Source organism: Lissotriton helveticus, chromosome 7 (assembly GCF_964261635.1).
Source record: "Lissotriton helveticus chromosome 7, aLisHel1.1, whole genome shotgun sequence".
Taxonomy (NCBI): domain Eukaryota; kingdom Metazoa; phylum Chordata; class Amphibia; order Caudata; family Salamandridae; genus Lissotriton; species Lissotriton helveticus.
Genome location: NC_136068.1, coordinates 459,661,657 through 459,674,566, shown reverse-complemented (window position 1 = coordinate 459,674,566; position 12,910 = coordinate 459,661,657). Strand labels below are relative to the sequence as shown.

At 49.3% G+C, this 12,910-nt stretch overlaps 1 protein-coding gene across 3 annotated transcripts in view; it reads left to right on the top strand.

The window, feature by feature from the left end:
• The window catches only part of TMEM219 (transmembrane protein 219), a 1,079,108-nt gene that overhangs the window by 717,414 nt on the left and 348,784 nt on the right, over window positions 1-12,910 (top strand). The window lies entirely within an intron of this gene.

Here is a 12,910-nt window from a genome sequence, read left to right as displayed (position 1 = left end):
TGCATTGTTTCCCAATTACAAGAGGTTTCAAACAACGCGCATTTACAATTACAATTAGTTTTTCTAAGGTGTCAAAAACATCAGATTTAGAGTTCTTTTTTAGTAAACACCTGAGGGGATCCATAACAGCATCATTGTTTGGGATACACTTTGCATAGAACTCTGTTAATCCCAGAAAAGCCACCAACTATTCCTTACATGTAGGCTTTGGAGCCTTGTTGATGTTATTTTACATGACTTTTTTTTGTTAGATGCCACTTCCACTGATGCACTGTCCCAAGTATCCTACTTCTCTTTTCCTAAAGCTACATTTATCTGCACGTAAAGTCAAACTCTTGGCTGTTAAGGTAGCCAGAACATTCGCTAGATGATGGTCATGTTCCTTTACGTCTTTCGCAAATACCAATATATCATCCTAGAAAGCTACCATCCCAGAAAGATTATCAAGGGTTTCTTTCATTAACCTTTGGAATACTGAAGCAGCACTTGCTAAACCAGAAGGCTTTATACCAAAACAAAGCCTCAAGAGTGATGAACGCAGTTAAGTTGTTCGACTCCTCATGCAATAACACCTGATGATATGCACTGGCTAAATCAAGACATGAAAATACCTGTTCCCCTGCCAAAGTAGATACCGTTTCATGTAGATTAGGAAGGGGATGTGCATCAACCCAAATTGCATTATTGAGACTACGTAGATTGGAGTTCCCCATTGGGTTTAACTGAGATAACAACCAGAGAAACCCCATGGAGAAGATTCCACAGGCTCAATAATCTTCCTCTTACACATATCCTGTTACATTTTCTTCAGTTTACCTCTATACGACAAATGAACATTCCTTACTCTATGGCATGCAGAAATGACTCCATCCTGTAACCTCATACGATGTGTGAACCTCGTATACATTCCCGGTTCATTGGCTAAAAGCTCAGGAAACTTTTGTTTCACTTTCTGTATGAAACCTGCTTCTTCACTAGATTTCCCATTGCATATAACTTCCGAAGGGATCCTTACCGCATATACAGGAAGATCTCTTACAATTGCCAGCAAACAGCTAATAAAGCTCATATGTATTTTGCTTCAAGTCTTTTCAATTAACATGGTAGAAACAGAACATCGGGTCAGATACACACAGCCTTATGCCCACAAACTTATAAAGGGCCGGCCGCGTAACACATCATTAAAAAAGAGCGATAGTGTAGGCTTTTAAACACAGCATGTCGCCTACAACCCGTGACGGACCGGACGCGTGGTAAATGTTAACAGGCAATACCGATTACTTGTGGTGCTTCCCAGGACCCTTAAAAAACCGTTAATACTGCAACAAGGGCATGAGGCACAGAAAAGAAAGAAGCGAACGAAAGAAAGAGAAGGAAGACAGACAGTGAGTGAGCATCAGCACTTGGATAGTATAAGATAAAGAGATCTCGTGGGCGGGCGGGAGGAGAAGGAAGGGGATAGTCTGGGTCAATGATCTAGGTCAGTGGGGGACATTATACTCCATGCATGAAGATCGTGCGCTGGGTTGGGCCTGCTGCGGTAGCAGCTTGCCAGGGTCAGTCGGGAGGATAGCATCTTCAAAAAGGCGCAGCGCTCTAAGCTTGGCAGGCAGGTATTGGGCATGCTCCAACTTACATAGATACTTAATTAAGGGCTGCCAAACTGCAGTGAAGCGGGTGTTGCGCTCTTGTATTCACGCTGTGAGAAGCTCCATGGTAATGACATGCTATAAGCGCACGTACCAAGCAGCGATAGGGGGCGCCTCCAACATTTTCCAGTATTGCGCAAAAAGTTGCTTGGCAGCTCCAAGCATATGCAGCGCTATGGTCCAATCGCTCCGAGTAACCGCTTTTAAAGTGTCCGATTTGATGCCCAGCAGGATTGTGCTTATAGACTCAGGCAGAGGAAAGCCAAGAACTCGTTTGATATGACTAAGGACTTCTTTCCAGAACAGGGTCAAGAGCAGGCAGGACCACCAAATGTGTATGAAGTCGCCAGTCGCATTCAAACACCTCCAGCACTTGGGGGATGTAGCAGGGAACATCTTGTGCGATTGTGCGAACGATCCGGTGTGTAATACCATTGTGTCATGATTTTATATGCGTTCTCCCTTTGTGAGATACTGCGAAAGACCCTGGGTATGTCACGCCATAGACGACCCCATTGTGCGGGGGAGATTTCCCTGTCCGACTCCAGCTGCCACTTGCACTGGTACGGGTGGGTGGGCATTGAGGGTGGTGCTGTAGAATCTGGTACGTGCGGGAGATGAGGCCCTTCAAGTCATCAAAAGAGCGGACCAGCCGCTCAAAGGGAGTGAATGGGCAGGTGGCTGCTTCACGCATCTCAACTGAGGTGGCCCGATGTTTCAGCTGTGCGTACTGGAGCTCTGTTCCCAGCGGGAGATTAAATTCTTCCCTACACTGCGCAAAAGTCCTGAATTCTCCCCTCTCGAAAAGGTCGCAGACTACTCTGCATCCCCCCTGTAGCCATCTATCAAAAGCCTGGGAGCGGTACGCCGGAGGGAATAGGGGGTTGCCCGCTATGGGTGTGTGCGGAGAGGGAAAGGTCGTAAGGCCTCTGCGCACTGCCACTTTATCCCAAATGTCCAATACCGTTCTAGTGGGTACCGCCATGTAGACACTCCTGGAGCGCGCTGTGCGATGGAGCCACGTGAGGTCCCAGATGGTGCGCCCGGTGACCATCCTGTACATGTGGAACCAGACCTTTTCGCTTTCAGTGGTCGTCCACTCCGATGCAAAGCGGAGATGGGAGGCCCAGTAGTAGTCTAGGAGGTTAGGGCAAGCTAACCCTCCTCTATCCCGTGGCAGCATGAGGATCTTGTGAGAAAATCTCGGCCTGCGCCCGCCCCAGATGAAGGTGGTAAGAGAGCGCTCTAGGCCCTGTATCTGATGATGTGGGATTGGGGTGGGTAGGCACTGGAATAAATACAAGATTTTAGGGAGGACCGAAATTTTGATGGCGTTGAGCTTGCCAAGCCATGACATCGCTAGGGGCTTCCATCCTTGCAGGTCCTCCAGTACTGCACTCCTGCAGTCGTGCCAATTAATTTGGGTCCATGTGTCTAAGGAAGGAGTTAGCTTAAGGCCCAGATATTGGATATGATCAGTAGCCCACTGATACGGCGCAAGTCTCTCCAAGGCGGGGATTTCCTCTTTAGGAATTGTGAGGTTGAAGACCCAGGATTTGCCATGGTTGATTTTGAGTCCTGAGGCCTGTTCAAAAGTCTGTAAAAGGGAGTGCAGAGCCGGAAGAGATGTGTGCGGACGTGAGAGTGTAAGGATGAGGTCATCCTCAAATAGCGCCACCTTGTTCTGCCGACTCCCCATGGCGATGCCATGTATGTCCGCCCTTTGTCTAATCATCTCTGCTAGGGGTTCCATCACTGGGGCAAAGAGCAGAGGCGATAGGGGACATCCCTGCCGGGTGCCCCTGTGAATGTGGAACGGCTAGGTGAGTCACCCACTAACCCTGACTCTGGTCTGAGGAGACTTATATGGCGCCATGATCCGGGAGATCATATTCTGGCCGAGCCCGATCCTCTTCAGTACCGCACAAAGGAAAGCCTAGTCCACCCGATCGAACGCCTTCTCTGCGTCGAGCAATATAAGGCAAGCAGGTATGTTCCAGGTGTGTGCCTTCCCCACTAAGTACGCAAGCCTAGGTACATTGTCTGCTCCCTGACGATTGCGGATGAAGCCAACTTGGTCCGGTTCCACCAGACCAGGCATGTGGGGGTCCAGACGTTTGGCAAGGACTTTGGTGTAAATTTTAATATCAGTATTCAGGAGCGCTATGGGGCGGTATGAGGCACATAACGCAGGGTCCTTCCCAGGTTTGGGTATGAGCGCTATTTCCGCCATGCCCATAGAGGATGTCGGACCATCAGTGTCCGAGAAGGAATTGTACAAGCGCAAGAGGTGGAGTATGAGCTGTGCCTGAAACACGCGGGAGAAGGTCAGCGGTAGGCCGTCCAGCCCCGGAGTCCTTCTGAGAGGGAGGTCTTTTAGTGCCGCTGCTGTCTCCTCCGCAGTTAGAGGCCCCTCCAGACTCCGAGCGTGGTGGGAATGCAACAGGTTCCAAGCGCACTGGTTTAAGGCGTCCTAGCTAAGGGCAAGGGGTGGTGGCTCGCCGCGTAAAGTGTGGCGTAATAGGCCCTAAAGGACTCGCATTTGGCCCGCTGTGAGGTGACGCGCGAGCCGTCCGGGAGTTTAATATTAGCTATGTGGGCTTTCGCTGTCCGTGCCCTCAGGCGCCTCGCCAAGAGCTTGCCCACTTTGTCCCCCCCTTCATAATACCGCTGCTTTAAGGCTATAAGGGATCCCTCAGCTTTATCGGTGTGTAAAACGCATAGTTGCCCCCGTAGGTTCGCGAGCCGCCGTCAGGATGCAAGCGTGGCATGGACCTGATCTTGCTTTTCCGTCGCCTTGATGTCTGCAGACACGCTGTCTTCTAAACGTCAGATCTCACGCGCCCGCGCAATCGAGAGCTAGGTGATGTGACCTCGAATTGTGGCCTTAAAGGTATCCCACACCACGGTGAAAGGTGTCTCTGGGATATAATTGCTCGCAAAATAAGAGTCAATGGCTGCCCGTATGCTTTCTACATCTGCCGGGTCCCGCAGTATACTCGGCGGCAGGCGCCACCTCGGGGCATAGGGGGCCCAGCGGCCGGGTCCTGTAGGAGTAGTTCGACATGAGCATGATCAGAGAGCGATATAGCAGACATAGATGTCGCCAGCATGTCCCACACCATGGCATGAGAGATAAAGAGATAGTCAATGGACGAATACTAGCGATGCACATGAGAGTAGAACGAAAAATCCCTTGCCTCCGGTGAACAGTATCTCCAGGCATCTGTCAAGCCCAGGTCAGTTATTTGCACACGAAGTGTAGAAGACATGGCCCCCATCCCGGTCGAGGATGTTCCACTGCGGTCCACCCCAGAGTCCCATACTAGATTAAAGTCGCCCCCTAGGATCAATGAGGGATCGCCCTGTGGGATGTGGTCCCTCAGGAGTGCTCGGAGTTACACGTTACATAGTGTAAATACGCGCCTCCCAATTACAACTCCCACCTTAACAAAGCGCCCGTCTGGACTACTTAGAGCCTTGATTTCCCTCTGCCTGACACCGCTCCTGCACAGGATGGCCACCCCAGACGTTTTAGTGGCCGCCGTAGCCCAAAATTGGAGTGGATATTTGGGATAGGCCATGCGCTGGACATCTTTCAACAAGTGGGTTTCTTGGAGGAATATAATGTCGGGGTGATGTTGTAGGAGATATCGCCACACCTGTCGCCGCTTGTTCGGAGAGTTAAGCCCCTTAACATTAAGGGAAAGTACCTTCAGAGGGCGAGGAAGAGCCATTATTGGTTCCTGTCCCTAATTAGTCCTTTAAGCCACCGAAGGGAGATGAGCAGGTCAGGGGAGGGGGCACGTAGGATCATTTTTGGTTTGCCTAGGGATATGCGCCAGCGCCACTGCATTGCCCACCCACCGCAATCGAGGAAACAGAGAAAGAGAAGAGAGAGAGGTAGAAAGGCAGGAAAGCACCGCAGTGCAGAATAATAAACCAACAATGGCCAACGGGGCCAAGGTATTCTGTTCCCTCCATCGGGCATCCTACACCCTAGGGTTCGGATGAGCCCAGGGATGTCACTCCCTCAGGAACAATTGGGGGTAAGTTTGCAGTCAACCTCAAGTTCATCCATTGGGGAAGCCTCAACGTCTCCACCCTATTGGCAAGGAGCCAGGCTGTCGATCAAGATTGCACATTAATTAGCAAATCTAGAACGAAGGGTGCATTTTCAATGAGTGTTTGTTAACAGACCAGTGCAGGTGTGTGCTCAGTCCATCATGGAGTTGAGGGGCGCGATGTGGATTATTCCTCATCTCCTTCAAGGGATCGTATATGTGCTATGATGTCCTGTTTGGCCTGAGAGGCAGAGCGTTCATCCATGGGTGGCGAACGTCGAGGGCGATGAACAGTAGTCCAAGATGGTTTGGCTGGCACCCGCTCCTGGTGTCGGGGGTGGGAAGGGTTGGTTGGCGGTGATGACGGCAATCATAGTAATGTATCCTACACGGAGGCAATCGCCTCCGTGTAGGACCGTAGCACTCTGCGTTTGGATTCCCATTGGAATATGAGGGTGAATGGGTGGCCCCACTGGTAGGTAATACCCATGCTCCGCAACTTCTAAGTCACAGGTTTAAAAGCTCGGCGGCGTCGCAGAGTGTTGGGTGCCAGGTCTTGGAAGATTTGGATTTTGTGCCCATCGTGGCGAAGATCCGGCTTGGCGCGTGCCGCCCTGAGGATGGCCTCCTTTTCTGTAAAAAATTGGACCCTAGTTACGATGTCCGGGAGGAGGCCCGGCCTCCTCGCGGGCCTGGAGACCCGGTGGGCTCGATCCAAAGCCGGTGGAGAAGCGTCCTCGTCCCCCCAGACCGGGTGGGAAGCTGCGCCACGTACGTCATAATGTCCTTCCCCTCCGCGCCAAGAGGAACCCCCCGGATGCGGAGGTTATTCCATCGGTTTCGGTTTTCCAAATCCTCCTGCTTTACTTGCAGCTCTAAGGGCTGTTCCTCTAGTACCACCAGGCGTTGCCACAATTGTTCCTGGTCCTCCGTGTGGGCATCCACTGTCTTTTCCAATCCATCGACCCGATCTCCCAAGTCCGTTACCTCCCTTCTGAGCTCTCGCACACCCGAGTGAACCTCTGTGCGCAAGGCGACAATCTCCGTCTTGAGGTCCGACATGAAGGAGGTCATGAATGCCTGGGTCACGGGCGCCGATTCCCCCGTAGTCTGCGGTGCCATCTCCGTAGGAACCGTCGCTCTCGCCTTGCCCTACATTGCCACCACGGAGTTGTCTCTGGGGCTGCTGCCGGGTCCGCCTTGCCCCCTCTTCAGCGTGTCATCGCCAGTCCTCACACGTCCCGTTGGCCCCCAGACGGCGTGGTCGTTATAGTGTAGACTGGAATATTCACTACCCAACCAATGCCACTCTTCCCCCTATGTCGCAATGGCTAAACCTACAACTGTGGAATCCAATGCGTAGGGCCCCACCCAAGCCCCCAACTCCCAAGGCGCGGGCTACTTCCCGGTTAGGCCCACCACCTCTCTGCCCTCTCCACAACAGTATCTGCTGGCGAAACGCTTCAGGTGGGGAGGAGGCCCCCGAGACCGGGCCAGAAAGGGAGAGTGTCAAATGCAGGGGTCCCGCTGCTCCAAGCCCGTCTGCACACCCCTCCAATGGCAAGCACACCTGAAGCCCGCGGGGCCTGCAACGCGCTCCGGCCAAGCAGCAAACTGCACCACTCCGCTGTGTCCCCAGCCACTCACTGATCGTAATGCAGGTGTCCCGGTCGCCCCCTCCACCTCTCCAGCCAACGTGTTGCTTGTGGCAGGTCTCTGCAGTGCTAAGGCGGGCCACCAAGCGCCTCTCGGCAGTCACAAAATGGCGGCACCTTCAACCTGCACTAGGTGCCCCCCTCTCTATTTCCCAGCCGCCGCTGCGGTTCTGCTTTCCAGCAAGTCCATGAGCGCCCCCCCCAGGCAGTGGCACAGGGGGGGAGAGGCTTTGTTCAGGGCACAGACCCCCCCGAGCGCAGCAGAGCGCAGGGTACGGCGTCTCAGTGCCGTCCGGAGTGGGAGACCCAAAATGGCGGGGGAGCAAGCGTCCTGCTGTCTCACTCTCCCGCACCCCTGACCTCAGCCACGCTGTACCTGTTGCGGGGCTCCAATGCTCCCATGATGCACTGGCAGCAATCAGCCCTGTCGGGTCCTGCTCCGCGAAGATCTGCCCGGCAGATGCCGCAGGGCAGGCTCCGCCAGGCCGCACCTCCGTCCCCGCCGTCCGCCCCGATGTAGTCCTCGTCAGGGCGTCCCTCGGTGAGCCGCTTGTCCGTCTGACACTGCCACCGCTGGTGCTCCTGGGCGTTTACTCTGCTGTGCCCGCCTCTGCTGTTCAGCCCGGACCCCTATGAGCCAGTGCCCCGGGATTTCGCCAATGCACAGGGGGGCATCCTCCAAGACCCTCAGGAGGTGGCGGCTCACTCCACCAGGCCGCCAGTCCCCCGTCGCACTCCGCACCTCAAGGCGCTGCCGGGCTATGTGTAGGCCTTCCACGGGTCCCCCAGGTCTGCCAGTCCGATGCCCAGACTGGGAGCGATAGCCACCACCTCCCAGCGAGTGTCACAGGGCAGGCCCCGCCAAGCCGCTCGATCGCTTTCCATCTGCAGCACGGGCTCCACCAACACGGCCGTTAAAGGTGATGCTACCGGTCCGGTCCTCTCAGCCCCCGCCGAGTCCTTCAGAGAGTGCAGCATTCCCGGCGTACAGGGCCCCGAGGAGTCTGCAGAGCGTCGGGTGGGCTCCTCCAGAGCGCTTACAAGATGGTGGGCCGCCCCGTCGGACCTCCAAGTTCACTCCGTCTGCTGCCTGAAAACCGCTGTCAGACAAGGTGCTGCCCCTCTGCAGGTGCCCCAGGGCACATTGGTCAGCGGCCACCCCTGGGACCGCAGTCACAACACCCCGGCTCCGCTATAATTTCTAATGAAGGTGGCGGTTCACTGGAGCTCCCCCAAGACACGTCTCACCTCATCGCTGGCAAGATCACGCCCCCAGCTCATATGTATTTTAAGCTACGGGTCACTAATGTATATTTGTAACTGCACAGTAGACTTCATCTTCATATGATTTCAATAAAAAACTCAATATGAATAACTCACTCCTAATAATTGTAATAATGATGAACCCAAGATTTCATCTAACACCTTTGAACTTTAAGATAAAGTGAGCTGAATGTATGGTGTTGTAGCTGAGAAACCTTAAGATGGACACCTATATACCGTTGATGGTAAACATATCGACTTGTGATCAGTGTGTGTAGAATGTTCAAATGTCCCCTAAATTCCTAATCTTTATTGGGCACAAAATGGGTCCTTTTTATTAGGTCACTTCCTATGTATTGCTTTATTTTGATGCAGGGCTATACATTTTGCAAACTGCTGTCTGATTAGTATATAATCTACTTTTCGTTCATAAAATTCAATAATATATAAGTTGGACAGTCAAAATTTCCTATCCAAATTACTAGGTCGCTCATGCTATTGTGCTAAAATTCCTAAATAGCCTTCTGAATATTTTTCAAATAGATGCAAATTTACAGACATTAGTGCAGAAAACTATGCTGTACAAAATCTAAAAATTAGGAACAAGAGGAGGCAATACGAATATCCTGTGCATTCACGCTTGAGCCTCAAGTAGTGTGATAAGCAGTTAAAGTTGTTCCCTTTGTACTTTCACTTTATAAGTAAATGTGTCACAGAAAATATGATCCTAGCTGAAAGGCATGATAATCTGTTGTGTATTATTGATTCTCACATCTAAAATTAAGGTGCAGCTACTATTATTCCTACTCTGTTGAGTGCTTTTTACCACATCCATACAGACTGTTACACTCTAGGATTACAACACAACAATAGACTTGGTTATGCGGGACAACATCCACCTTTTTACATAGGGCTGGTGAAGTGGGGGGGGGGGGGGGTATCCTCCTCTATCCAACAGCTGGTCTAAATGATTTACCAGTCTAATCCAATCCTAAATACCTGGATGTAGGATACTACACAACCTCTTTCAAGGCCTGACTGTTAAGTCCTTTGAACAATGCAAACGGGACGTCCACCTGTCTGAAACTGCTCATCACCAATATTTCCAGTTTTGCCACTAAGCTCTTCACCCCCACAATGCCGAGGCTGCCACCCACCCCCCTCACACTCTTTGAACAAATTGTCCACAAATACGCAGGCTTTCTGGGATTGTTATGTAAAACATGTTCAGTCTTGCAACAATCTCGCACCCTCCCCCACCACCCTTACCAATGGAAGTGGTCCTTAGACGGCATGCCCGAAATCAGCCAGAAACAGTGGGAGCAACTTTGGCATGACATTCCATGCATACGCAGAAGCATTCCTCAGCAGGAGGCACCCTACAAGGTCATGGTTCAATGATATTACACCCCCTCCCGCCTACATGCCATGCGTCCCGTGGTTCCTGCCTCCTGTTGGCGAAGCTTGGCCACGCGAGGTGACTTTCGCTACATATGGAGGGCATGCCCTACCCTGAAGATTTTGGAAGGAGATCCTGAGCCACATCAAGGGCACCTTGGGATATCCAATTCCAGACGATTACCACACAATCACATTAGGCACTCGCCCTGCATTACTGACCGCAATGACTAACACAGACTGGTACCTAGCACAGCATATGAGGGCCGAAGCTAACCAGCTCATAACCCGCTCCTGGCGCTCCCAGTTGGCCCCCCCTACAGCATCCTGGTTCACACAACTCTGGCACACCATTGCGCTGGAGCAGATGACGCACAAGCTCACACACACTGACAAGAAATTTCAGCGACTTTGGTCGCCCCTTCTCCACTGTCTGTCCTGCTTGGAGTTCTCTTGCTTCCAGCCCCCCCCAGGTTGCGAGCCCTCCACCTTTTTGATAACTAGACGTGAAGCGCTCCCTCCTTGCTTTATGACTCTGACAGAGCATCATCAGCAACCCTTTGCCTCACAAACTGCATTTTCTCCCCCTGGTAACAGGCACTATTTTAACACCTGAAGACCTCGATGGGGACCGCTGGTTCCCTCTTCCTCTCCCTTCCCCTTTGCCCTCCTCTGCTCCTCCCCCTCCCACGTTCCTACCTACCCCTTTCCTTGTTCATTTTCCCTTTGTTTGGTGTCTACCACGCCTGAGAGACCCTCAAGCCCTGATACAGCCCTCTGACGGGCCTGACTTGCCCCTCCTAAGTTTCTCTCGCCTCCGTCCACTATTTCAGTAGACGGGTCAATTCCGCATGCATGCACTGTTATGTCAATGGGTCTGAAGACTATATGATGTTACCTATTCTATGCAATGGCACCTAATTTGTTCTGTAAAATAAACGGATTTTGAGCACACAAAAAAATTGCTAAAACATTTGTATGTCAACAAATATAAGCAATCCTTACCTTTTAAAACTAGCATAGTAACCAGAGGTCTGTTTTAGCGTTCCCATGTCTTGGAATAAGTGGTTGCCATTACAAATGACCTTTTTAAAGTAATCATCATCTATCAAGTGTTAGTGTGGTAACTATATATATTGCCACACTCTGTGATTAAAAAGACCTGAAACACTAACTTTCTTGAGTCAGTGTCATGAGTTGGTCATGCGGCCTGCCACACTCTATGGTAAAATATGTTTGGTACGCTAACCTGCTTGTGACAAACATGAAAACATGTTAGGTCGGACTTATGCTATGTAGATCACAAACTTTCTTTTCTTACTTAAATAGTTCACCAGTGTCACAAATCTACTGAAAGAGCCTTGCACTGAAGGAAAAAAGAATATGTCATTCTTATTGGTTAAAACATTCAGTATTAACAGCTAGAGTGCTAACTCTGTTCTTCACATTCGTTGAGCTCAATTTCACTAAGGGTCAGTAATCATCAATTATTATTCATTAAATCAAATGTGTGTGTGTGTTAATGCTGTGGTGAACACGAGAATTCCACTATTATTGGTCTAGATTCTTTAATCTAGATCTCTACAACTACACCATCAGAAGATTGATTGTTCAGTCTATTAGATGTATTGCTATCCTCATAATATTTACACTTTCTTGCGATCTATAGTTGGTAAACCAACATATGGTCTATTTTATCAGAATGCGAGTTATGGAAATATTTTGTTGAAAAAAACTGCATTCTTAATACAAAATAATGATATCTTTGTCAGTTATACAAAAAAAATCAGTCTGCCTATCGAAACATTCAATGCCATTCTAACATATGAATCTGGCAGAACCCTACTTAAAGATCCTATAGTTTTCTCTCACTCTTAGTTTAAGTTCTCGATTACCTCCTTGTCTACTTTTTCTCATACCTTCTTTTGAGACAAATTTAACACCACCTATCTTGGACCGGCACTATGAATTTCTGGTGTGAATTCCATCTTTCCTTAGCAGGTCTGATGGTAGGACATTCATAAATCTTTGAGCAAGCACACAAAATAATGCACACACCATATTTGCTACTACAATTAAGGAATTATTCTATAGAGTAGCATTTTCTGTTAACTGAATCACAAACGTTGTTTGCTATCCAATGGTATAGGGGCAACATACACCATTACCACATTTAAGAAAACCTAATACGTCTATGAGGGTTCCATCATGGGATACATTTTGGAAATATTTAAGGGTGTTCCTTGGACAAAGTAAATCTTTTAAAGATTTCAAATGTTTAAATGGAATATTGGGTGTAGTATTAATATGTTTCAACAAAATTTTCTCTAGGCATAACGGATGCCAATGTTTTAAAAGATTTTATGAATTTGAGAGTTATTTAGATTTTAATGTGCTACAAATCTTATGTTAGCTTCTCCTGGTCTTTTTATTTTTAGGAGAATTCTATTTATAGAGTAAGTCATCCCTTATAGTTCAATTTGCTATGTTGATTGCCTTATTCACAGATTGTGACCTCTATCAAGAGATCTTTCTTTAATATTAATAATTAGTTTTTTGTAATCATTATCTGAACTGCATGATCTGTGAGCTCACAATAGCTCCCAAAAGGGAATATTTGTTTTTGATGCAAGGGGAGGTGCTGAGCTATAATGTAAGTTGCTGTTTACAGTGGTGGGTTTCTTATTTATTTTTCACTTAATTTTACTTTCACACAGACTCCACGGTGTAAGTACCCCATATTCTTTGCTGAACTGTAAGATTAATTCTGTTATATGGGTTATGGTTGAGACATTGATGAAATTAAATCAGATCCCTTTCATGTCCTTTCCAAATGAGGAAAATATCATCAATAAATCGTGAATCAGATTGTTATTTAGGA